This window comes from Miniopterus schreibersii (genome assembly GCF_964146895.1).
Source record: "Miniopterus schreibersii genome assembly, chromosome: 14".
Lineage (NCBI taxonomy): Eukaryota > Metazoa > Chordata > Mammalia > Chiroptera > Miniopteridae > Miniopterus > Miniopterus schreibersii.
Window position 1 is genome coordinate 32,822,513 of NC_138114.1, and position 26,795 is coordinate 32,849,307.

Consider the following 26,795-nt stretch of genomic DNA (forward strand, 5'->3'; position numbering starts at 1 on the left):
CATCAAAGAGGATAAGGCAACCCGCTCTTCGTATAAAAAAATCTTATTAAATTATAAATATATTCAAACAACTTTTTTTTTTTATCACATAACAGGCTTTTACTTTTTTTTATATTACTTTCCTTTGACACGAAATATGCCATACTAGAGTGATAGGTCCTTGATTCATTATGTAAACATAGACTTGTTTGATTTGGAAAAGATTTTAAAAATAAGGTGGTGATTTGCTTGGACAAAACAACAACAACTCATAGCTAACGTAATGCTACCTAATCCACGGCTGCTATCCCAAGGCCACTCAGAACTCTGCACAGTCCCTGTGAAATTCCACTGAGCTGTGAAGGGCCGCTCTCAACGGCTCGCGGCCTCCCCTGTGCCCCGATGCAGGATGATGAAGGGGCTGAAACATGAGTGAGCTCACACCGTCGGGACAGAGGGGGGGGAAGGTCCAGCAAGTGCCTGCAGCACGTGGACTTGCAGATGTGCCTAAAGAAAAGAGTGACACGAACAGGTGAATCATAGACAGTGGCCTGAAAACGACCACAGGGCCAGCTGGGTCAGGACAGATGGGTGTGTTCAGAGTGACTGGAGAAGACAAACCCACGATCAGATTGAAGGAAAAGGGCTTGCAGCCCCCCATACAATTTGGGCCACTAAAGACTGCCCGGACTAGGGCGACAGTGATGGAAATGACGGCAGGCCTCTGGAGAGGCTGTGGAGGATGAGATGACACGCCACAAGGCTGGGAGCAGGGGAGGGAGGTGACAGAAAGCAGACCCCACTGCTTCTCTTGTGAGAAGACTGTGTGGGAAAATTGAGCACCAGGGAGAAATGTTCAGATGGAACAAATGACAGTGTTGCATCCAGATGTAATATGATTAAGAAATGGAATTATTCTTGTGCCTTCCCAATAACAATCTGTCCTCAGCGTCAACTCCTCCCATCTCTAGGAGGCCCCAAATTTAGTCATCAGATCTTACCCGCTCTTTCTCTCTCTGCATAAAACCAGTACAAGTCCTAACAACTCAGGCTCAGACTGTTCCAACCATCTCTTTGACTTTGTTTCAAATTCTTGGCCTTCAAACAAGGCAGCCAGAATCATCGTGTCAAAACAAATAAAATTTAAAAAGGCTCCCACAAAAGGTCACTGATCATCGATTAAAGGAGTCAATCACAAGTAAGGAGGCCCTTAACTAACGCTTTCCCTCATCACCTGTCCCCCGGCTCATCACTCTCTTTCTCCTTAAAAAGCAAACATATTTTGTAGCCCACCCTTTCAGCCTACACGTGATCAAATATAACTTAAAAAAAGAGTAAATTATATTATTGTAAACTGGACAACCCTCTTTTCATAAAGGTAGTAATTTGCTCCATGAAAGGCTTTCTTTCAGCTCTTTCTGAGCTGGTACATACTCAATCTTGACTGCTTTTTGGACTGGAGTACACACTTGTAATGAGCCTTAAAACTGTCTGGAAAGTTGCAGAATATATAATTTCACAGAATAGGAAGAAAGCACTCTTCCATTTGTAATCAACTAAGATGACCAGCCATAATCTTATCGAGTAAAAAGATCCAAAAGGGGGATTTCTTTTTGCTAAAAGTCAAAATAGAGGAGGGACATGGACTAAGGCACCGAAAAGCCACAGGCTGGTTGTAACAGTAGCTGCAGTCTAACCCCCAGCCAAGGAGCCCCGTTTCTGCCTCACTGGACTGGGACGCGAGGCAGCTGGGCCTCAAGCGCTGCAGCATCCACGGATGGCCTCAGCCAGGAGAGTGGCAACGTCACAGGGGCAGCACCAAGCCCAAACCAACAAGTGTGAGACCCCACGTGAAGGCTGCACAGGCAGGGCAACCGGGAGTACCCTCAGCCTCTGAATTGACACAGCTTGATTATGAACTTCAAATCTTTTTAATTACACATATTATTCATGCTTAGTGCAGAAAAAAGAGCAAAAAGACCAAAATAAAAATCATCTACATTCTGCCACCCAATAAGCACTGTTTTTATTTCTAGTAAATCCTTTAGACAATTTTTTTTCTATATTATATGCATATGGAAATGCATCTTTTCAAAACCAAAACTGAGACTTCACACCCATGACAATGGCTATTATAAAAAACAAAAGCAAAGAACGAAAACAGAAAATAACGAGTGTTAGCAAGCATGCAAAAAAATTGGAATGCTTACACATTGCCGGTGGGAATGTAAAATGGTGCAGCCTCTATGAAAAACAGCATGCAGTTTCTCAAAAAACAGAATTACTACATGATCCACTTATCCCACTTCTGGGTTTATACCCAAAAGAAGTGAAAAACAGAGCTTGAACCAGATGTTTGCATATACATGGTTATAGCAACATTATCCACAAAAGCCAAAAGGTAGAAGCAGCTCAAGTGTCCAGATGAATGGATGAACAAAATGTGGAATATATGTAATGAAATATCCAGCCTTTACAAAGTAAGGGAATTCTACCACATAACAACATGGATGAACCTTGAAGACATTAAGTTAAGTGAAATAATCCAGTTACAAAGGGACAAATATTGTATGATTCCCTTATGTGAGGTGCCTAGAGTAGTCAGATTCATACAGATAGAAGGCAGACTGGTGGCTGCCAGGGCCTGGGAGTGGGGAGGAGGGAGAAAGGGGACTTGTTTAATGAATATGGAGTTTCAGTTTGAGAAGATTTAAACAGTCTTGGAGATGGATGGTGGTGACGGTTGCACAACAATACGAATACAATTAATGTCACAGAACTGCACTCTTAAATATTGTTAGAAGGGTAAATTTTACATTATATATATGTTTGCCACAATTTAAAAAACAAAACTGTAGCCCGGCCGGGCATGGCTCAGCGGTTGAGCGTCGACCTGGGATCCAGGCGATCGGGGTTCGATTTCCCGTCGGGGCACATGCCCGGGTTGCGGGCTCGATCAATGGCTCTCTCATCATTGATGTTTCTATCTCTCTCTCTCCCTCTCCCTTCCTCTCTCTGAAATCAATAAAGATATACTTTTAAAAAAACAAAATAAAATAAAAAACAAAACTGTAATCATTCTATCTGTAATTTACTCTTTTCACTTAATTTGATACCATGAATGTTAATAAATGTATTTTGATCATTCTAATGGCTGCAAAGTATTTGATTGTGTGAAATACTGTAATTGACTTTCAAATCCTCTACTGTTGGACAGTTAGGCTGCCCCTGACTTTTCTCTCCCAAAAGGATGTTCTATGATTGAATCACATGACGTCCGATCAGACCACATTCCCGATGATCCTTCTTTTTGGACTCACTGTGGTCATTCACAAATATTCTGAAAATCTTGCACTTCAGTCAGAGAACTTCTATTTCCTTGCCATTAAAAATATTTATAAACTACTTGCACCTGTAATATATTATTAATGAATAACAAACGTAATGATTAATACTTAATTTAAAATATTTATTAAGTACTTCTACATTGTTAAACCTACTTTGGAGGAAAGAAATTTAGAAATGTTACTAATTGAACATGACACTGTGGGTAGTACTCAAATTATTTAATAAGAGGTTGATAGAGGCACCAATCACTCAGAGCAGAGGCCTGATGAACACAGGTTCATATGACAACCCAACACCACCTCTTTAGTACTTACAGCCTGTGTGGACTTCAGGTCCCTCCAGTGGAAAATTCCTAAGACTCTGGCTAGGCACGCTGCCTCCTGGCTCAGTGCAGCACCTTGATACACAGGAGAAGGCAGGAGCTCCTGGGCACAGGCAAAGAAGCTCCAGGTATCTGAGCCACGAACATTTATATCCTTAATACCCATTAATTTTTTAAAATGATTTGAGAGAGAGAGAAACATCAATTTGTTGTTCCACTTATTTATGCATTCATTGGTTGATTCTTGTACATGTGCCCTGACCGGGGATTGAACCTGCAACCTTGGCATATGGGGACAACGCTCTAACCAACTGAGCTATTCAGCCAGGGCCCTTAATACCCATTAATTTACTAGAAACAGTCACCAGAGCACTGAAGACTGAACAGAACAGTGAGAATCAGAAGGCTCTATTCCCTGCCAGCGGCCTGCGTTTTCTCTCTCCAAATGATCAGTTTGCCTCACTTCACAGGCCCAGAAAAATACGGGCTGTCGAAACTGAAGATAAGTGCAGTCACAAATGCTTCTTATCCCCTTTTTCCCACATGATTTCCCAGGTCCCAGCTCCCAGGCTTGTTATTCTAGTGACCTCATCGGAGTCACACTGCAGAGAGCCAGGCCTTGGAGAGTGCTGCTCCCTGCAGGCGGCATCCTGGGGAGTCCCAGCTCAAGACATAGCTTTGCACCCTGCTGTGGAATCCACTGACCAGGTGGACAGCGCTGCATGAAGTCTTTAGTAATTAGCTGCAGAAAGTTATCACAATCAGTACAAGAGCAGATAGAATTTCTCACAATGCTTTTTATTTTCAATAAAATAGCAAAACTAGAATGAAATAAACCAGATGCTGCCTTGTTGAACTAATAGTACTTTATAATTGTGGTTATTTGGTAAATTAAGGCAACAGACCAAGCAGAATGCCAGAAATAAGCTCTCTCTTACTTATAAATCACTTATCCAGAAATATTAGCTAACAAAATTGAAATGTGTGCAACTTATTCACAGAACAATGGGTCTGACTCGTTTACTTTTACTCTAGAGATCATTCTAATGGGCACAGTTATTTGTGTTTTAACAAATGTAAACTCCAGGAGGGCAGGGATTTCTGTTCACCGACGTCTCCTGCAACAAGGACAGAACTTAAGTACCTGTTGAAGGGTGAGAGAATGAGCCTTTACACCAGGGGTGGGGAGCCTTCTTTCTGCTAAGGGCCATTTGGATATTTATAACTTCATTTGTGGCCCATACAAAATTATCAACTTAAAAATTAGCTATGAAAAAAGCTCCTAGATTTATTGAATTTTGAGTCCCACCTGTAGTTGCCTTGGCAGGGGCCAGACCAAATGATTTTGAGGGCCATGTGGCCCGTGGGCTGGATCCCCACCCCTGCTTTACTGAGCTATGGTCTAGCCCCACCCCTGCTTATGTTCTCTCAACTGAGCTATGGTCTAGCCACCCTTCTTATGTCACATCTCAGCTACTCCATACTTAAGCCTCCAAAAACGTTTGGCATTGCAACCCTGGTTTACATGCTGTGAAAGACCATTTACTTGTAAATGGAGACTAAATAACTGGTAAGATTTCTTGCAGGGGTATTAATATTCTCTCTGATCCTGTGTCCACTAGGAATCTGCTAAGCAAGCATCCTGTTTTCCCTGCCAAGGGAAACATCTTGTTTCCTACTAGATTGTAAACTCCTTCGAACTTGTTATTAGGGCACATTAAGTGAATTGAGCTGGAAAAAGAAGTTTTAGCTCATTGCCTAGCCTTCCCCATTTGAAGGCTCTCCAAACTGAACTCCACCGGGACAGGAGTAGTCTGAGTAATTGTTTTAATCCCCTCACATTACTGGGCATGCCGTAGGGACTGACATTGCCATTTCCCACTGGAACCGCAGCCCTTCTTTTGGATTAACATTCTGTTCAAATTACAACAGTTTTGTGGCCAATCTGATGTTTCTAATAATGGCCAGGAATCCACTAAATCCATGATAGGCAAACTGTTCTGCCAAGGCCTAATTTTTTTTAAAAAAGAAAGAAATGTTTAAGAGCCATGTTTTACTTTTTTACTTAAAAATAAAAATAGGCCCGGCCGGCGTGGCTCAGCAGGTTGAGCATCGACCTATGATCCAAGAGATCACAGTTCGATTCCCAGTCAAGCCACATGTCTGGGTTGTGGGCTCAGTCCCCAGTAGGGGGTGTGCAGGGGGCAGCCGATCGGTGACTTATCATTGATGTTTCTATCTCTCTCTCTCCCTTCCTCTCTCTGAAATCAATAAAGACATACTTAAAAATGAAAATAGCTCATTGAGTCCTATTGGGGAAAAGGAAGATGAGAAATGTACAATCTTATAACCCAGAACACCAGCTTTATTGAACAGAAGACTGTTGCTACATTTTTCATCAAGAAGTTTCTGTCCATGCATCTCTGGGAAGTAACCGTGCCTGCTCTGATCTTCTATAATTTATACAGCACTTTACCATCCGCAAAGTAGGTGATCAGGCATTCTCCCTTCTCCAAACAACTCCTCAAAAGACTGATTACCACATTCCTATGATCCCAAAATAACATGTTATGTTACCCCACTGTCTTAATAACAGCTTTTCGAGAAAAAGGAAGAGTTAAGAAACACTAGCATATTAAATATATACATCTATAAGATGTGCCAATCACATCTTATTTCAGGAACATTAAAATAAGGAGGAAAAATAGTGCACCTTAGATTTGGAGAAATGGAGACTAGACTCTTCTCATTTTGAAGCAACTTGCCCAAAGTCAGTCCAAAGCTGTACCTGCAGAACTAGGGCCCGGGCATCTTCATGTTTTCAATGCAACAGTAGCTGGGCACCAACAAGTGCAAGCACTAGAAAGAGATGAGCAAGGGGCAGCCCCTGGCCCTCCTCCCAACCTCGGCACAGCAAGGGGCTCTGCGCTCTGCTTGGGCGGGCAGGGTAGAGCCAGGGAGAAAGCCAGAGTAGCACAAACAGCTCTCCCTTCCCCAAAGGGTTAGCTGCCAGGATACTCTTGCTGCTAAACCAGGGAGTGCCCTGGTTCCCAGAGCCCAGCGTGCCATGAACCTCACCCAGGTGGGTCCTGGAGAGGACAGAACATTCCTGACCGGGGCCTCTGCCCTCACGGCTGTTCTGTTTGGCTGGAGACCGGCACACCTGAGGTTTCCTCGGGCTATTTGTACATGCAGAGGTGGTGGCCTGGGAGCACACCCACCGAACTGTGAGCAGTGTAAGCCCGGGTATGGGAGCAGGTGGGGGAAGCAGAATGCCCTTTAGTCCCTTCTGTAAAGTCTGAATTATTTTAGAGGTAATTTTGAAAATTCAAACTTGGCAAAAGAAACCAAATAAAGAACCTGCAACTGGAATGTAGAAAGATCTGGGTTGAAATCCAGGCTTTCCCATGTGACCTGGGCCTCCACTTTCTACCTACTTCATATAGGGGTTGTTCTGGGGTCCTCCCCAAACAACTTAGTTCCTGCCACAGCACCCTCCACCTTCCTCACAGTCCTGGTCATGCTGTGCGGTCAGTCTGTCCATGGGCCCCTCCAAGGCAAGGGTGGTCACCCTCTTTTGCCTATTACCGTACCTGACACATTAGTGTTTTCGGGGGGGAGGGGAGATAAATGCACTGTAGGGGAACTCACTGAGAGGCAGTAGGGCTCCAGCAGCAAATGTCTGGGCAATGTTGGACTCTCAACTCTCCGTAGCCTCAGGCTTGGTGGACTAGCAGAGGCTGCCCAAAGTTACACATCACGCCCTCAGGAGGGAGGTTAATGAAAGCATAGAGTGTGATAACTGCCTGATGTTACCTGTTAACTCCGGAATGCATTGATTTTTCTGGTGGTCTACAAGACTACCCACCCTATGGTTTTACTATTAACTCCCTATAAAAAAGAAGCCCCTTCTTGGGAGGGTTGTGGATTCTTCCTGGCCAGCCACCATTGGGAGCAGCTGCCTTGCCCTATTATGACTTTGAATAAGGCCACGTGTCAGTTCTTCAGAATCAATCCTGAATTTAGACTTTCAGGGCTTTTCCCCAACATAAGTAAAAAATAAAAAAATTATCTGGGGAAGTGTACTATGGTCACAACTATGATTTTTTTAAAAATCTATTTAAGAGTCACGGCAGTTCCTCCCTCTGACTTTCCATTGCTACATAGCTACATTCACCAGCACTTCATGAGGGGGTAGGAAGAGACGGGGAGAAGCATTTTAGGAATTGTTGAAAAGTTACATGGGAAGTGGAGTCACATGAATGAAAGTCTTCCTACCTCCACCACAATGCCAAGACAAATACTCCGGATTCATCCTCTGTCGGTAAAGAAAGAGCACCTCCCACTTCATCTGTCCCATTATTTACTCTAAGACTGTCCAAGGAGTGCAGCAGAGCTCCCGGCTTGGGCGGGCAGGGTAGAGCCACGGAGAAAGCCAGAGTAGCACAAACAGCTCTCCCTTCCCCAAAGGGCCAGGACTATGAATAAAAAGCACATGTGTCTGACACAGGTCTTCAGGGAGTCTACCTGCGTGCAGATCACGACTCCTCAAGAGCAGTCACTCATCCTAAGGGAAGGGGGGTCAAAATGCACCAGTTTCGTTTCTCCCCAGGACTTCAGGAACTAATGGGGAGTGACTGGCGCCGGGCTGGATTTCCTCCAAGTCCAGGACAGGCTGAGCCACGGAAACACTGTTTTTATTACAATTGTGAGGGGGGCCTGGGAAAGAGTAAGTTACGTGGTATCCGAACAGTTTAGATTTACTGGAAATATTTTATGACCCCAGGCACATGAAACGCCATAGAATGAGAAAATGCCTGATCTCAAAGGAACATGACACGTGTGTCATTCTCACCACTCAAAAACCTTCTGTGAACCCACCAGCCAATACCGCAGAAAAAGTTCAAACTCTTTGACCTAACTATTCTCCTTCAGGGAAACTACCGTAAGGATATAAAACAAAATATGGAAGAAATGGAAGTAGTTCACTTCACAGTGATGTTCAAAGCAGGGCAATTTACAACATAAAAAAAAAAAAAAAAAAAGAAGCCCCACCACTTACTGACTTCATTGCCTGATAGGTCACTTGACCCCCAAACCTCAGTGCAATACAAATCCAGGCTTGCCTTCATTAAGTGCAGGTGAAACTATATATATATACAGGAACCTAATAAATATTTGTAAACCCCTCTAGGATTTCAAAAGCACAAATATGCAAAAAACTTATATTTGGGGAAATAAAGGAATAGTGGGAAGAAAAGCATCTAGTGTTCTAAAAGTATATACACCTGTGTTTGCAAATGCTTTGTGCAGTGAGCCCTGAACTAGTTAGCTAAAGGCAATCTGTGGCAAACAGCAGAGCAACTCTCAGAGGCCCCACAACTAGCTGCCACTACTCGGTCACACAGGCCAAAAAAATGGAACCTCTGGGTGAAACTGAGCCTGCACCTGTTCTCTGTCCCTACTCCTTGAGCTTCCTGTTCCAGATCTCAGCTTAACTGAGATTGGAAATAAAGCACTTAGTAGAGTGCCTTGAGTGTGATGGGTGCTTGATATGTGTTCAGTGAGCAATAAAGGCAATGCATTTAAGCCTGTAGCAAGTGCCTGAAACAGGTAAGTGCTCAGTAAGTGGAAGTTGCTGTTTTTATTATTATAGTTGTTGTTATAATTATTATTACTAAATGAATAATTACCATTTGTATAGCTCCTTAAAGTTTACGTAAAGTGTTTTCAAGTCCCACAATGATTCTATAACGGAAAAACAGAGGCTCACAGAAATTGGTACTCTGTCAAAGTTCATACTGCCAGCAAATGCTGACGTCGGGGACTTGACCACTAACCGGGCTCTTTTTCCTGACAAGGCTGAAATCTCATAACAATGGCCTCAGCCTTCTCTTGGAAATCAACATCCAGTTCATCCCGATGGTTAATCAAGAATCACAGAAATCCTGCTCCCCCTGCCAGTCATGGACTGAATTAAGGAAAAGGCAGTGACCCCATCCTTGCCGATGACTTGAGGAAAAGTCTTTTGGGAGTTTCTGGGAAAGGTTTCCTCACTACTGACGAGACATGAAGACGTGGCTTCTCCCCTTCCACTGGGTGTTTCCTATCCTGATGTGACCCTTCAAACGATTGTATCCATCTTGGAACCATGATGGGAACCAGGTTGAGAATGAAACCAACTCATCGCAGGGACAGAGTCAAGAGAATCACAGAGAAGCAAAGTCAGAGCCCAGACCTTCTGCTCCTGAACTTTCTACCACATGAAGGAATTCTCCTTACTAGGGAAGCCAATCCAGGTTGGAGTTTCTGTTCTTTACACCCACTGATACATTATCTACACATGCCACTTACCTGTCAGACCCAGACACATAGTCTATCCCTCCGCAGTAGCTCCATGTCTCACATGCGGGGCTTTCTAAGCTTACATCAGACCTAATTTTGATTTCCTGAAATCTTCAATGAGAAAGAGAGAGAAGGAGTCACTGGTATGCACAGCTGTACAAAGGAAACACGTTCTGCTGGCTCCCATCACATGGCTAACTATAGAAGCAAAAACACCACACTGATTCCCACTGACGTTTCCAGCCCCTCTCCCATGACCCCCACCCCCACAAATGACAACAAACTCTACATCTGGAAGCCTGATGGCCTTCAGCTGCCTCTCTCTGCCCAGACAGTGCTGCATGGTGTACTACCCGGAGAAAGAGTAGGGAGAAGGGAGAGGAAGAGGCTTCATCAAAGCACGTAGTCTTTTCTTTCCAGAATAATTATGACCATTTGGCTAAAGCACCCAAAGTTACTTTTGAAATGTGTTGTTTTGCCAATCGATACTTCCAAGTTCTTATTTTCAAAAACTACGGTACAAAATATAAGCTATTCAACTGTCCTTTGACAATAGCAATGAGTGACCTTTTGGATCTTTCTCTAAGACCATCACATATTTGAGTTTGCAGTTTTCTGAAGTCCAGACTAGTCCTTAGGGCTTCTGGGCACCATTCCAATGAGGGACAGAGTCAACATCTACCAAACATCTCTGCTGGTCTCAGCCTCAACTTTGGCCTTGCAGTGTCCCATAAGATTCACCTCCAATGCATTTCAGTCAAGTATTCCCAAAGCCATACCATCAACCTATCATCACGGGTGCCAACCATCACTTCTGAAATCTAGGGTTGTTGTGAGAAGTATTCCTCTCTAACCCCAACTTTCTAACCTCCACAGGTCTCCAACTCAACTAGTACTGTTTCTTGTCTTCAATCTCCTTGAGCCCATAGGCTCCTTGCTCCTTCATTCTCTCCCATTTCATCAGCTTGCCCTGCTCTCATTTCCTTTTCCTTAGAGGCTACAGCTCATGATCTATCACATCAATTGCTTTTTCTCTGGCACCCCCACTCCTTCCAAATCCCCAATCCCCAATTCCCCATCAGGGCAAATATCCAAACATTTCCACTCCGATAACCGGTAAGGCAAGTTTTGCTAGAGGAAATCTCTCAACCTTGCAGAGTGACGATGCAACATAATTCTCATTTTCAGCACAGACTAAGTTCTTGGAGTGACTCAGCAACCCTATGTTGTACCTGTTCTGTGCACACAAAGGGTATTCAAAGTCCCAAGTGATCAATGTACCCTCATTTCCAGCAGTATGGCATGATGTTGAACAGCTCTGCGTCCTGTTTTGCCTCTTAGTCACTGTATAACCTCAGCCAAGATACTTAATCCCTTGGTGCTTCAGTTGTCTCATTTGTAAAATTAGAATAATAATTTCATCTTCCCAGAGTTGTTGCAAGAAATTTGTGAACTAACATATTTAAAGTAATTTTAATAATGCTTAAAACATAGAAAGTGTCCAAAACATGTCAGTTATGCTATTTTACAGAGAATAGGCTGTTGCGTGGATTTTCCTCCCTTTTCTTTCCTTCAGCTCTTCCCCAGCTAACTCATGTCTGCATGCATCATCTCTTCTGCCTTTCCCAACGATAGACGTGTCCTCTTATATTTAATTTCTCAAGTAAATATTCCCTCTCCTCTTTTCTATATTTTGAACCTAGACCTTTCCATCAGGTCCTCTTTAGCTTATAAATTTACTCAAGTCTCTCATCTTGAAAGCAGGAAAGAAGAAAGTGAGAAAAGAAGGAAAGAGAAGGAAAGAGAAGGGAAGAAACCCCCCTTCGGCCTCTCCAGATACCACCAATTCCTTTCTTCCCCTCACAAAGCCAGCCTCCCGAGGACCTGTGCGCACGGCTAGCTCCTCGCCAGTCTTCCCATTCCCACCTCAGGGGAATGGAATTTGCCTCCCGCTCCCCTTACGTACCACCCAAGCTGTGGTTGGCGATGCACCATGACCCCTAACTCTGCCATCCTTAATGAACTGACCTCCGTGTAGCATTTGGCACTGCTGACCTCTCTCTCTCATTATTGAATTTTCTCCCTGGAATTTACATGACAGGAGTCTCTCCTGTGTATTCTTCTCTCTCACACACACCCCTGCTTCTTACCTCCTTTGCTAGGTCCTTCTTCTGACCACTTATTATATATGTCATTTATTCATTCATTCAATAAACATACTGAACGCCTACCATATGTCAGGTACCATGACAGCTGCTGGGACCTGTTAAGCAGGGACAGCTGAAGCACGGCTCCAGAGGGCGCTACTCACAGTGAGACAGGACTACTCGGACAGAGGAACGATGCTTCCTCAAGCCGTGCAATGGCAGTGACACCGTAAACAAAACTCAGTCCCTGCCCTCGCAGTGGGTCCAGTTGAAAAGATCAACACATTAGAGCAGAAAAAGAAAGGTACAAAGACCAAGGTAGGCTCTGGTAGAACATGAACACAGGCTGGTTATGATCCACAGTTTTTTGACCCATTTCACACTCCACTCTACACACATTCTCCAGGTAATTACATCCAATCATGTGATTTCAACCAAGTCTATCAACCAGTGATGCCCAATTTTGTATTGCACAGAGTATCAGATTGCTGACCAAACATCTCTACCACAGTCCCTACAGGGCAGCAAGCACCAATAATAATAAATATAAATAAAGCAAAAGTCTTACCATGAGGCATTAGCCTTATTTGCCATCTATATCACTTCAGTGGACCCCTAGTTCGTCACCCTCTTGGACCTGTCTTGAAGCCCCAATCAGGGCTATCGGTTTGAAACACAATCTAATTTTATCACCAAACCCCTCTCCTGCCCAGCTCTTCTGTTTTAAAATCTTCAAGGACCACTCTCAGCAGCCAAAGCAAAATCAAAACTCCTTGTACCTTAGTGTGATACACAAGACCCTAAGTGATCTCACTCCTGACTACTCATCTGTACCCTGCGGGCCCATCACATCAAATCGCCCTGAAGAACCGAGCAGTTCTTTCAATCCACAGTGCCTTTTCCCACGTCAGTACCTTTGTACCTATTGCTCCTACAGCCTAGAAAGGCCTCCCTGGGTTGTTCACCTCAAGAAGTTCTGTGATTCTTTAATAGTTTTACCAACCTCAAGTGGGCAATGCCTCTGGCTCTGAACTCCTATGGAAGGCCGTCACTTGTGGATCTCATCACAATACTGTGATTGTCTCTCCACACACCTGTATGCCCTTGGGGATGGCTGTCTACCCTCTGTGGCCCTTCAGCACACTGCAGTGTCCAACGCATGCTGGGTACTCAGCCTGCTGAATAAGCCACTGAGTTATTTTAACATTATTTCATCACAGTATTTTTTATTAGGGACTTCCAAGGTAATTCTAGTTCACCTCATTCAAATATCTCTTCCCCAGCTTAAAACTATAAAACAGTAAACTGAAACGTTACATTAACATAGCCTGTATTTGTAGCCAAGTAGGTATATTACCATGTGAGAATCTATACAGGAAGCAGAATGTGCCAGGATGATTCTGAGACGACAATTCGCGTGCATCAGGTACTCAACGTCATTTAAAATTTTAGGAAGACTTTCATCTCTAAGAAAATCTGTATATCTGGTTGCCTATATTTTATCTTCTTTGAATGTGTAAGATAATCAAAGAAGTCAAACTAAAGAAGTAAAAAAGAAGAGAAAAAATGTGTAGAGCTTAATTTTTGACACAATGACCAATCATTTTACCACTGAAACACCTATGAAGGACAATATTTTATCTTATTTATAAGCATGTATTTATTCATTACCCAGGTACTTGGAGTTTTACCAAGAACGTTTATGAGTTTTAAAATTAAGTTACTGCACTGTTGCCTGGTGAGCCTTGTAACTCAATTTGCCAAACAGCTGGCCCGCATTGAAGGCAGGGTCTGTGTTAATGAAACAAAATGAAGCTTCAGACCCTTATGGAATGGCACGCACCCCTGGGCCTCAGTGGGAACACACCTGGAATGTTAACAGTCACGGCTCTAATTCCAAAAGGAAGAACCAAGACATGGGGGAAAGGGCAAGATTTTAAAAGTCAAGGAACCATAATACTTCTTAACAAATCATTTTATGCCAAAAAATACCACAATGGCTGTCTGCTCTGCTGAATCCACTAGCTAAACACTCAAGTTTATCTTCTCATTCCTTTCCTAAATATCCATGTAGAAGGAGCCCTATAGTTTTGGGCAGGATGTAAGGTCTTCAAAGGAAAAGAAAACTTCCTTGGCTGGTTTCCATGGCCTGTGCTCTGACCCTACCCCCACCCCACACATATACATTCATGTGCCAACACTCTTGACAGTTATGCACAAGCATATGTGGGAAAATAGCAAATTAAAATATAAAAAAGGAAACTTCATTAACCAATGTGTATTAGGTTAATATGAGTACAGAAGAGGGCACCTGACCCCAAACAGCGCTTCCTCAGGATTTTATCTTTGACCCATTTCACACTCTCCTTTGGTAGTTAGTTCCACAAACGTGACTTACACAGAGTCTCTATGTTGACAGCTTCCAATCTATATTTCTTGCCCAGAACATCTAACTCTCATTCGGCTTTCTCTCCCTACAAGCACGGAGGATATAAAGATAATGAGACCAAAGTCTGCCCGTTTTTTCAACACAGATGCACAGTGGCAGCTAAAAATCAATTAGGAGCTACCAGAACTAATTTGGCAGGGAAATGGAAGCAGAAACTTTGAGATCTAGTGGCCTAGTCATTTACAAACTTGTTTTTTCAAGAAATCCTTTGTTCAAATAAAATCTTACTTGGCAACCCAAAAAAGGGAAATCAAGAATAGCACACCTGCTCACTTGCTGGAGAGACCACCAAAAGGAGCCCTAAGCCGGACACTGGAACATCTTGCCCCCACCACATTGTCCCCATGCCTCATAACAGTCCCTGAAGCTCTGTGAAGCTCCCAGAAATCTGCGAAACACAGTTCAAAACTATTGGTCAAGATCCGTGAAGGTGTTATTTTTAATACAAGACTCAACAGTTAAAGCACAATTTGGGAAAGTTAACTGGTAACAGTGGGAGAGAATTTCCATGAGTATTAAAAAATAAGAACAAATGTCATTGCAAAAAGACTAGAGCATGAGATCGGTGTTTTTTATGTTATATGTCAGTCACCTCACAAGATTTTCTCAAAGACAGTAAATACTAATGACAAGGAAAACCCTAAAATTAGTCATATTTTAAGTCATATGAGGCCAGGTTTAAACTGCTATCTTTCTTATATGAGTCCTATAAAATGTTTTTCTTATATAAAGGTCCTATATTTAAAGAATCTATTTTGATTCAAAAAAATAAAAAATTAGGACTGACAACTCATTTAAGGAAACTCATAATAAATAAGGACATATCTGTAAGCATTACAGAGAAAACAGACTGTTGTAGAGAAAAAGACCAAATTATTGTCCTCAAAAAATATACCTATGACATCATCATCACCAAAATCAAGAAACAAGTTGGTCAACTGATTAGTTGATTGTAATGATACCAGTCTGGTTGGTTTGGTTATTTTGACATTGTACAGACATAAGCTCAGTGAGTCCCATAGTGGGAAAAATCAGTGAAAACCCATTCAACCACTGGGAGAGCCTCCCATATACTGAGTGGACATCGTATAAAGAAATTGCAAAAAAAAAACAACCCCAAAAAGGTAAAAGTAGTATATCAATCAGTGGCTCACAACCCTGCCTGCACGAGATTCACTAGGGGAGCTTTAAAAACTACTGATGCCCTGGTCATATCCCAGATCAACTAAATCAGAATTTTTGAGGATGGGTACTTGGCACCAATATTTTTTCCTTCCCCAGGTGATTCTAATGTGTAGCCAGGGTTGAGAACCACTGATATAGACTTGAATCAACTGAGTGATGGATCACTCAGTTGTCAGACATCCCCTGGACAAACCACTTCTTTTTGATAGCAGTGATGCCTGTGAGTTTGGTCTCGTGAGTAGTTAATAACGATAAGGTTAACATTGGTTTATGAGTGGGGTTGTTTTGAAGTTACATGTTCAGAGACCTGAAATTGCTATTTCAGGATATATGACTGCTTTAATAGATAAATATGAGCTCACTCCCATGAAAATTACAACCTTAATCTGTAATATATTAAATAAACCAGAAAATGGTTAATTGGTCTTAGAAATTATTTTGAAAAATTATGAAGTCAACAAATGTTTTAGTATTGGTGTGGTTAAGATTTTATCTTACAACTTTACATGCACGAACCAGGGAGCTGTAGACAGTGGGGGTGAGGGGAAAGGGTTGTGATTTGGAACTTGAAAACTAGGTTCAGGTCTCCTCTGTAGTCTTAAGTGACTAATATTACATCCACAAGAGAGACTCATAACATGGAATTTCTCTCCAGATACAGAGATGAGCTATTTTCAAGATATAGTTGGTGCCTTAAGAAACTGAAACATTAAAAGCTTTAATTGAAGCAATCAGAAGTAAGTAAAAGGTGAGAGTGAAAAAGCTGATGTATTTTGAATATTTTCTTTCAACTTTAGTCACATAAGTAAAAGTAAAATCATTCACTACCTTTGGCTATCAGGTCATGATTGGAGTTCTGCGTTGCTTTTCTTGGGTAAACCACTACCAGGTTTCCGATTTCCATTTTTTTTTGTTTGTTTTAAGATGGACACGTGTTAAAATTTTTATTGAACTCATGTGAGATCCAGGCAGATGCTGTACCTTATATCCAGAGGCATATTGGTTTTACCAAGGAGGAGGAGGGTGGTCAGTGGAAACTCTGCTGGGAGGGAGGGAATTTGCAAGTCTACAGACAAGAGTGGCTTGGTGTTGCTATCAGCTGCTTACAATTTACAGAGCTGTACATCTTTCAAAGCAAATGCTGATGCCGTGAATCAGACAGCTCAAGGGAGGGTGTGCTCTATAGAGATGATGCACTGAGTGACAGTAACTGAGCCACTGAAAAGCAAAACTTTCTTTGCAGAAACACTTCCTTCCTTCATTCAACAAACACCTGCAGAGGTCTGAGCGCGGAGGCACGGCTGCGTCCTTAGGAAGGGTCTTGGTGGAGGTGGAAGATACCAACCTGCTTCTTCTTGGTGGGGAGGGGGGATGCCTTCAGCAGCACCAGCTTCTCCGGCAGGCTGGTGCTGGTTTCATCACCACACCATGTTCCGTCTTTGGGATACCGACCTCCAGGTCCCCAGGAGGCCACCTCCTGAGCTTTCGCTGCTGCACAATGTGCGCCTTCTGGGGGGGGGGGGGGATATAGCACCACCTCCCTTCCTCGCCTGGTTCCCTCCAAGGCCGCTGCTGCCTCTTGCTCTTGGCTGGCCTCAGTGCCTGGACCTTGGCTGCCCCTGAGCCGTGATCCTGCATGCCTTCTGCTTCCACTTCTTAAAAGCACTTGTAACTAACTTAAAGACACTTGTGAAAAAACCTGAGTGCAAAATCTTTCTAGATTTTTTATTACAGTTTTCCAATAGTTTAAAGCGGTGCATTCCATACCTAAGTAGTATTAGCTTGTTTGTTGACATTATTTTCTTTTATAGTCTTTTTTGGATTGAGATAAAATTCACTATTTTAATGATTTTAAAGGGTCCAATTCAGTGGTTTTTAGAACACTCACAATATTGTAAAACCATCACCACGATCTAATTCTAGAATATAGTCATCACCCTGAAAAGAAACCCTGTACCCATTATTACCCAGGCCCATACCCTGACAACCACTAATCTACTTTTTTGTCTCTATGGATTTGCCTGTTGTGGATATTTCATATAAGTGGAATCGTATAATATGTGGCCTTTTGTGTCTGACTTCTCTCACTTAGTGTAATGTTTCCATGGTTTATCCAAGCTGTAGCATGTGTTGATATTGTTTTTTAACATGGCTTACTGTTATGACCCTATATGGCAATCAACTTAGTTTTCACAGGAATAGCATTCTCTGTTTGCCATTCTCGTTACATCAGTTTATGTAGCATTTAATTACATTGCAAAATTACAACAGAAAGTACTACTGGAATAAACAGGACCATGACCGAACACCACTGTCAGTGCACGCCTGAACTGATAAAAGCAAAGTACACCAGTTTATTATGGTGACGGTTATTTGCCACAGCGGTATGTGCGCTGAGCAACAACCAGTACGTGTTTCGGAGGGAAAGGAGAGGGTTGGTTAACCCAATGATCTGTTTTAGTGTCGGTCAGTACTCCACTACCCACTACCCACTACCTGCTACCCACTACCGAAAGGTACGCATGTAGAGGGTGTAAAAGTGATAACTGTCTATTATATAACCCAACACAGCCTCACTGGTCCCCATAAGAAAGTCTTCTGTGTCTGCAAAAAGAAGCAAGGATGTGTTTCCACAGAGACAGGTGTACCCTTCTGCCTCTGCAAAAGCTTTTCCACCCTACCCATCTTTCAAGGAGCAGCTCAGAAAGTCTTTCCTAAGCCCTGACTCCTCACAGTGCCTACATGCTCTCTCCTTCCTTTTATTTTTATTTATTTTTTTAATCCTCACCTGAGGATATTTTTCCATTGCTTTTTCAGAGAAACTGGAAGGGGTTGGGGAAGAGGGAGAGAAACATCGATGTAAGAGAGACACAGTAATTGGTTGCCTCCCAGAGGTGCCCTGACCAGGGCTGGGGATGGAGCCTGCAACCGAGGTACACGCCCTTGGCCAAAATCGAACCCGAGACCCTTCAGTCCATGGGCCGACACTCTAACCACTGAGCCAAAAAGGCTAGGGCTCTCTCCTTCCTTTGATTTCCAAAGTGCTTGTCTATCTCATGGTGGTCGTAACTGGCATTATAGCTAGTCAGAAAATGTCTTTTCTTCTCTACCAGGGTGTCAGCTGATTCAGAGGCAGGTGTGTGCCCTGATATGCCCAACAGCCGCCAGCACAGGAAAAGAGGTGCTCGCTCACAGCACAATCTTTACACAAATCTTCAATAAGAAGTTCGGTACGTATTTACTAAGTAAATAATGAATGAGCACATTAGTTAAGGAATGAGTTAATGGTGTGTAACTTCCTACCCGGCTACAGCAACTCAGTCCATTCATCAATGCATGGTAAAAGAAGGGGGCCATGAGGATCTGACAGAGCAAAGTGTTGGGCAAATGAAGAAAACCAGCTACCGTGGCTGCTTGGCAGCCATCACAAATCATGACTCTCCTCCAAGGATTTAACAGAAATCACTTTCTAGTAAGACACTGTGAGATAATGACACTTCTTGATGTCCTTTGATGTAGAACAAATTAAAAACAGACAATCCTTGTCCTCAAAATCTCTCTACGTCTTCAAGTGTGGAGTTGGTTTTTCTCAGTTAAATTATTATACCACTTTAATGGGTGAGTTTTTAGGTACACTAAAAAGGTACTCATAAGCATAGCTTCCAAATAGGCGATTTTAAAAAGCAAAGCCATTGGTTAGGCAAGGAATGCATAAACAACCCCCAAAGCTGCACTGAATACTTTTTTTTGGCTGTAAACGACTGAAAAACGGCCAAGTTCATTTTGATAAGCTTTTGTTAAAAACAATAAACATGCCTGAGCTTGCAAACCATGCCATTTTGAAGAAAAAGCAATTGAGAGAATTAGAAAATGCTTAAAACTGCAAAGTCTGATTAAAAGGAAAAAAACTTCTGTGGTAACGGATTTACAAGTAAGTTGCAACTTAAAGTGGAGGGGGTTGGGGGGGCAACATGTAGGGTGAGACAAAATAAGAGCAGAACACCATCTCCATAAATAAATAAGAAATTACATCTTAGAAACTAATACAATTACAGTCTGCAATACTGACGTGGGGCACTGGCACTACTGAGAAAACTAACCCTCTCGCGCTTCATTAAGTTTAATGTCACCACAGTGATGTCCCTGCACTAAAGGAAATGTAATTTTGGTACTGAAAGAACATACATAAAATAACCGAATGTGGGGATTTGTATTCTTGCACAGTAGAATGTCAGTTCATAAAAGTCAAAGTAACCTCATCTGAATTTGCTTGTTTGTTTTTAGTGATTATAAAATCAGCAGAATCACTGGATTGGAAGGAAGATAATTTGGAACATTTATGTTTGTCTCTCTACTTTAGGCAAAACTGAAATTCTCTTTTGCCAGCCGAACAAAATCCTGGAAAAATTCTAATGAATGAATTGTAACTTGAGCTCTACAGGGTCAACGTTCTTTGTTTTGATCGTTGACATATCCCAAATGCCCAGAAGGGCACTAGGCACATAGTAGGCACTCTATAAATCTCTGCTCAATTGAACTAAACTGAAAAAACCTGAAAAGAAAAGTGCAATACAATGCTAAAATGCTAAATAAGTTTGTTCAAAATTCCTTTCTCAGCTGTGTTATAGGTCATGGTGTTAATCACAACACACAAATGGTCTTCATACAAACCACTTTTCTAAAGTCGGCTCCACAGTCAAATCACACCTTTAATTAACCAATCACCACCACAGGGAGCTGAGACTCAGACCTTGGAGGGAACCGGGTAAATTTAACTTGTTCTGACTACATTACTTCTCTTCTTCTGGAAGTTCACCTGGGATGTATCAGCATATCCATCTTTATATAAGAAGAATGTAAATATTATTTAAAATTAAGGGTTTCTATTTTTTAAAATTGTACTACAAAGGTGGTCTGGCTAAATCAACCTCTCTCATCTGTTTCAGGAGTCCACCAGTTAAAATTAAAGATTACAATATATATATAAGAACAGGAAAATTGTGTGATTAAGTGATTCTAGTTATATAATTTTTTGTTCAAAATGCCCAGTAGCAATACGCTCTGAACTAAATGGGAAGAGGAAGGCTTGGGTTCTGGTGTTGGTCCCATCACCGTTTAACCCCACGAGCTTAGCCAGTCCTTGCCAAATGGAATCTGAGATTCCTGGGCTGGCAGGCAAAGGTTTGAACAGATGATCCCTAAAATCCTTTTTCATGTTCAAGATCCTGTGATTAGAAGTGACCAAACCCAGGCCCTTAACCACTACTCCTAACTTCCACCCTTTATTTCTCCAACAGACATTAGTTGGGCACCTTGGGAGGGTCAGGTCCCCTTAGCCTAGTTTGGCATAACATTTATTTGGGGGCTGGGGGACAAACTTTGCAGGGGCAGTTGATGGTTTTAAAAGCCGGGGATCTGGGATACCTGTGGAGGTCGTGTGTTTCTAAACTTGGCAGCCTGAAGACTTTCCTCCCGGTGAAAGGTGGCTGTGCCACCAGAGTGCCCAGGTCTCAGCAAAGAAACAAGCAGGATGGACTCATCAGAGCCCCTTCCGAATGGAAGGGCTTATCCAGTGTGCTGGCGGGTCCCATCTGACTCAACATAAAAAAAAAAAAAAAAAGTTTTAAGACGTCCCGAATGCTGAGCTGTGAAACGGAAGGCGAACCAGAGCGCCCCTCGGGTGGCGCCTCGCAGCTTCGCCACGAGCACGTCTCCCTGGCGCGCTACGGGCGCCGCCGCTTTTCCGAGGGCAGGAGGCAGCTGACAAATTAAGTTCGGCCGACGGAAGGCTCTGAAGGCGGCTGGGTTTGCGCTACGCTACCCGCGAGCAATAAACGCCATTCCCTGCGGCAGAAGGGAGATTGCGGAAAACACACAGAAAACAGAATCCCGAAGAAAGGCGGTTTCTACCGCACGGGGAACGCGCTCGGAAAGCCGCGGGCGGCGGAGACCAAGGCCGCTCCCTGTGTCCAGCCACCTGCGCCGAGAACGGCCGCAGCGCCGGCCCCGCACCGACGGCGAGCGCGCGTGGCCTCCGGACCCCGCGGGCGCTCCCAGGGCCGGGGCGGCGGCGGCTCGCTGCGCGCTGCTGGGCGCTGGGGCCGCGCGGGGAACGGAGCGCCCTCCGCCAGCCCCGCCGCCCCGCCGCCCCCCACGAAGGATGCCCGCGTCCCCGCGCCGCCGCGCCTTAGACGCAGCCGAGCCAGGGAGCGCGGACAGGGTATAACACGAGGCGGCTCTCAGGCCCACGCGCCGGGGGTCCCGGCGCCGGAGTCGCCCGCGGGCAGCTGCGTCCGGGGCACCCGTGGGCCAGGCACCGGCGCCGCGCAGCCCCTCACCCCCTTGCCCCAGCCCCCGCCTTTAGCCCGGCCCCGCGCGTCCTCACCTCGCGTGGACCGCTGCAGCCCCAGCAGCGGCGCCCCGACATGCCTCCAGGACGCACCCACTGGATTCAACTCTCCCGGAGAAGCTTGGCCTTGGGCGGCGCCCCCCCTCCCCGGGCCCCACGCGCCGCCGTCCGCGCTTCCGAGGGGCGGGGAGCGCGAGGGGCGGAGGCGCCCGCGGGGCCGGGGCCGGGGCCGGGGCCGGGGCCGCAGCAGGCGAGCGTGGCGCGGAAACCCCAGCGCGCAGCCCCAGCTCCGCCGCGGACTCTGCCCGGCGGGCGAATGGGATGGACCCCTGGGATCCGCTCCGCGTGCGGGCCGGGGCGCGGGGTGAGGGGCGCGGGGAGGAGGGGCGCCTCGCGTTATGTAACCGACGGGCCCGCGCGCCCCGAGCCGGCGCGCTCCGGGCTGGCCGACCCTCCCCGGCAACGCCCGTGCCCGGCCCGGGCGAGCGGAGGGGACCTGGTGTTCTCAGAAGGAACTTCCCCGCTGCGTCCGGGAGCCAGATCTCAGAGACAGCGTTCGCGGCTCCCTTAGGGGCCCGTGGCGCCGGCCCCCCAGGCTGCGTGCCCGTTTCACTGCACGGGACGCCGAGCCCCCACAGTGTCCGTTAAAAGCACCGTCCCCTGGAGTTAGAGGGACCTAGATTCAACTCCCCTGAATAGCTCGCGGCCTTGGACAAGTCCCTTAGGAGCCTCCGTTTCTTCCCCATGTAGAGCGGGGACGACAGCGTCGGTTTCACGCGGTACCTGGGAGGCCACAGTGAATGAGCCGGAGGCGCAGGGTCCTTACCGCGCCCCCGTGAACTTGGCTGCTGGTGACGGCGCTGCCCCGGTCCAGCTGCCGGCCGCCTTCAGGTCCGCGGGCTCCCCGCCCGAGCCAGGAGCTTCCTGCGTCTGCCAGCTGGTGCCCCCAGGATGTCCATTTCTGCAGCCTTGCTGCTGCTCAGCAGCATTGCCATCCTCTGGGAGCCTGCTAGAAATGCAGAATCCCAGGCCGGGTCTCAGAACCTCTGAATTCTAATTTGAATTTTAGCAAGAATCCCTGGGCGATTTAGTTGGTTGTCCATCAAAGTGTCAAAATGAGTTCAGCTTTCTGGAAATTTTGGCAAGGGGACTAGAAAGGTACTGTGCCATGGCCACACAATACCTTAGGATATATTTTTTTAAAATAGACTAGTACAGTACAGTCCTTTATCATTTTACCCTCTGGCTATTTTGTCTTTTCCGCTCCTCTCAGTTTCCTGCTCTTTATAAATCTGGATTGAAGTCTTATTTTGCACTTGCAAAAAAAACTCCGGGTGACATCTAAGGGAATGATTGGTGAATCTGTGTCTAAAACACATAAAAGAATTAGCACATACAGCTTGTAAAAGAATTAATTAGCATTGAAAATGAGCTTATAAGTGCAGAGGCAGGGTTGAGCCCTGAGTTGTCATCTGTGAAGGTCTTTAGGTTAAAGGCCTGAAAACTTTAGTGGTTCAGAAAAACACTCCTCTTAGTTAAACATTGTTTTGGGTGGCAAATAAGCCCTATTCTCCATTTAAATAATGTAGGACAACCAGTTCCTTTAAAACGTTTTGGAAAATAGAAAGAAACCCCACAGCCTTTTCCTTCCAAGTGACCACTTACAGGGGCTCCAGCAAAGCCCAAAGCAAATGCTTTGTTCATGTCATTAAATGCTGTGTGTTTGGGTTTTGCGCTTGTTTGTTTTTTATCCCTAGAGTGTGCAGATTTAGTTTGCCTGCTTCTGTCTCTGGCAGAATGATTCTCACTTTTGAGATCTGAGTAATTGTGGACTGTTCATGTGGAGGCTAATGCTGACAGGCTGTTCCTGAGACAGAAGGATCACTTCCACCTATCTACCCTTTGGGGTTTCCCCTTAAGGTTGTTGAACAAGCTGATACCATGGGGGTGGACACTGTGGGGGTGAAAGAAGGGAAGGTGGAAAGAGGAAAGGAATCTTTCTCTGAAGTCGGAGGGTCGAAGAAGCTGGAACAGGGGGGAGAAAGCCCATCTACTTGCCCTAAATTCCAACAGGGAGGAAAAGAAAAATGAAGAATTTCTCCAAAACAGTGCTATCCAGTAGATTTCCTACAATAGTGTATCTTTTTAATGCTCTTTGTAGTTATCTTTAGAATAACTATTTGCAACGTCCAAAAGGACTATGAAATGTGGCTACTGCCATTTAAATTTTAATTAAAATTCAGTTTGTTTGTGTTTGTTGTTCAGGGCCGGTTAGTTAACTAATCACATTTCCAGTGCTCCATACCAACATGTGGCTAACATCTACCATACTGGAGAGCATATAAAACATTTCCTTCACCACAGAGAGTTCTATTGGACAACAGTGATTAGAGGCGAAGATTTGGGTGAGAAGGTGAGCCCAGATATTCCAGCTCTTCTAAATCCTAGTCAGAGCCTCACTTTTCCTAAGTCAGGTAGAGGAATTGATAATTAAACCTAGATCATTCAATCCTTATGAGTCAAACTGGGATAATCCACAGAATGTGATGAATGCAATGTCCTGCACATAGTAAATGCACAAAAAAACCTTAACCAGTATGAGTATTAATAGTCATTTTACATTTAAAAAATAGTTGGGGGACATGGCTCTCCAGTGCATCATTATTAATTTAATAACCTTTTGCTAATGTGGTCAGCTGCTCTGGTACATGTACAGCCATTTATAGCCGTGCTCCGACCTCCTCCCCTCGGCTCTTCCTCCCCACTCAGAGCTGGGCACTACCTGTACTAGCCCGGAGACACAGCATACGTGGTCAAATCCCTACCATTTTTACCCAATAAATAACAAACAGGTTAATTGAAATAACATTGCACCATGGTACAGGGAAATAAATTTTCAGATGCAATTCTCAGAAGCATGACGCCTTAGGGTACATCTGTTATGGAAGGAATTGTTTGTTCCTGTTATTTGGTCCAGCAAGGATGTGTACTGTAGACGCAACAGAGGAAAACGAGAACATTGGCTTCAAATGAGTAATATTTAGGGTGCCTGTGTCAGACTTGGAGCTACCAGAAGGTTGGGGGTTGGGACTAAAAAGTAAGGCTTTTACCTAAATAGAACCTAAAGTTTATTTTTGTGACTAATAAAGATTCTTTTTTTTTTTTTTTTTAATATGTCTTTATTGATTTCAGAGAGAGGAAGGGAGAAGGAGAGAGAGAGATGGAAACATCAATGATGAGAGAGTCATTGATCGAGCCCACAACCCGGGCATGTGCCCTGACTGGGAATGGAACCCTGATCACCTGGATCCCAGGTCGACGCTCAACCCGAGCCACGCCTGGCCGGGCACTAATAAAGATTCTAAGGATAACTGTAAACAGCATTCAAAAGATGTATTTTATGCTGTCAATGATACAAATTAGGGCAATACATAGAGTGGGAAATAGCGAAATTCTTCCCTGCACACCAAAAGACACAGACTTCTGAATAATCTCAAACTCCCGTTCTTCTGACTCCTTAAACAAGATCACGTCCTGTGGGCACCTTTCAGATTCCACTTTCTTGATTGTCATTCTTGGCCCCTCTTTCATCACTTCACTTCTTTTCTTATGAACATTTTTGTAGAATTCAGCTGCTATTTCTCGGCTCTCCTTTCTTAACCCGTATCCTGATCCTCTGTTGTCAGGAATGTGGCTAACACCTGCCTGTCAAAAGCAGTGCACTTCCAGCTCTGACCTCTCTCTGAACTCCAGTTCTTGTCACCAGAGGCCCAGTGGATACTGTCACTGAGATTCTCCCCACCCCCTTGCTTCAGATGTTAACCTATCAGGAACTAAAGTTATCATTACAATCTGCTCTTAGCTTCCCCAAAACTTTCCAGTTTCTCTTCTCTGATATCACTGCCTTGGTGTCTGGGGCTACAGCTCTCTTCTTTAATATGGCCTGAAGCCGTGGGATCCTTTTAACCCATTTTTCACCTTCATGGAGTCCTGGTATGACTGAAAGCATTGGATCTGGAATTGGAAGACCTCAGTAAAATCCCACTTTCACCACTTAGCAGTATGAACTCATGAAATTTCTTAACCCTCCTCACTAAGCCTTGAGGTTTGCATCTATAAAGTAAGATCAGCAGTACTGTTCAAAGCATATAGCTTGAGCAGCTACTCATCCCAGCCTCCATGCGAATTCAGTTAGACTTCCACCCTCAGCACTGATGATGTTTTGGTCCTGATAATTCTTTTTTTTTATATATCTTTATTGATTTCAGAGAGAGGAAAGGAGAGGGAGAGAGAGAGAAACATCAATGATGAGAGTCATTGATTGGCTGCCTCCTGCACGCCCGCTGCTGGGGATCGAGCCCGAAACACAGGCATGTGCCCTGACCGGGAATTGAACCCCCATCGCCTGCATCCTAGGCAGATGCTCAACGGCTGAGCCACGCCCAGCCGGGCTGGACCTGATAATTCTTTGTAGCTCCTTCCATCAAGGAGTGGGGCCTATTTCTCCACTTCTTAAATCAGGGCTAGTCTGGTGACTGTTTTAGCCAGCAGGGAGAAAAGTAATCATGGGCTAATTCTGAGTCTAGACCTCAAGGGTCCATGCCCCTGTGGGGCTCTCTGGCTCAGAACCCTACCTCACCATGAGAACAAGCTTGGGGTAGCCTGATGGAA

The 26,795-nt window shown here is 44.5% G+C and overlaps 1 protein-coding gene across 4 annotated transcripts in view; it reads right to left on the bottom strand.

The window, feature by feature from the left end:
* SLC16A12 (solute carrier family 16 member 12) overlaps window positions 1-22,345 on the bottom strand; it is a 67,658-nt gene extending 45,313 nt beyond the window's left edge. For 2 of the 4 annotated variants that reach the window (XM_081157578.1, XM_081157580.1), the window contains exons 1-2: window positions 22,161-22,345; window positions 21,200-21,366 (exon numbers count right to left, since the gene is read on the bottom strand). The gene's annotated coding sequence lies outside the window, so the exon portion shown is untranslated. The remainder of the gene's footprint in view (window positions 1-21,199; window positions 21,367-22,160) is intronic. The other 2 variants (XM_081157579.1, XM_081157577.1) reach the window with 1 other exon arrangement.
* Between the last annotated feature and the right edge of the window lie 4,450 nt (window positions 22,346-26,795).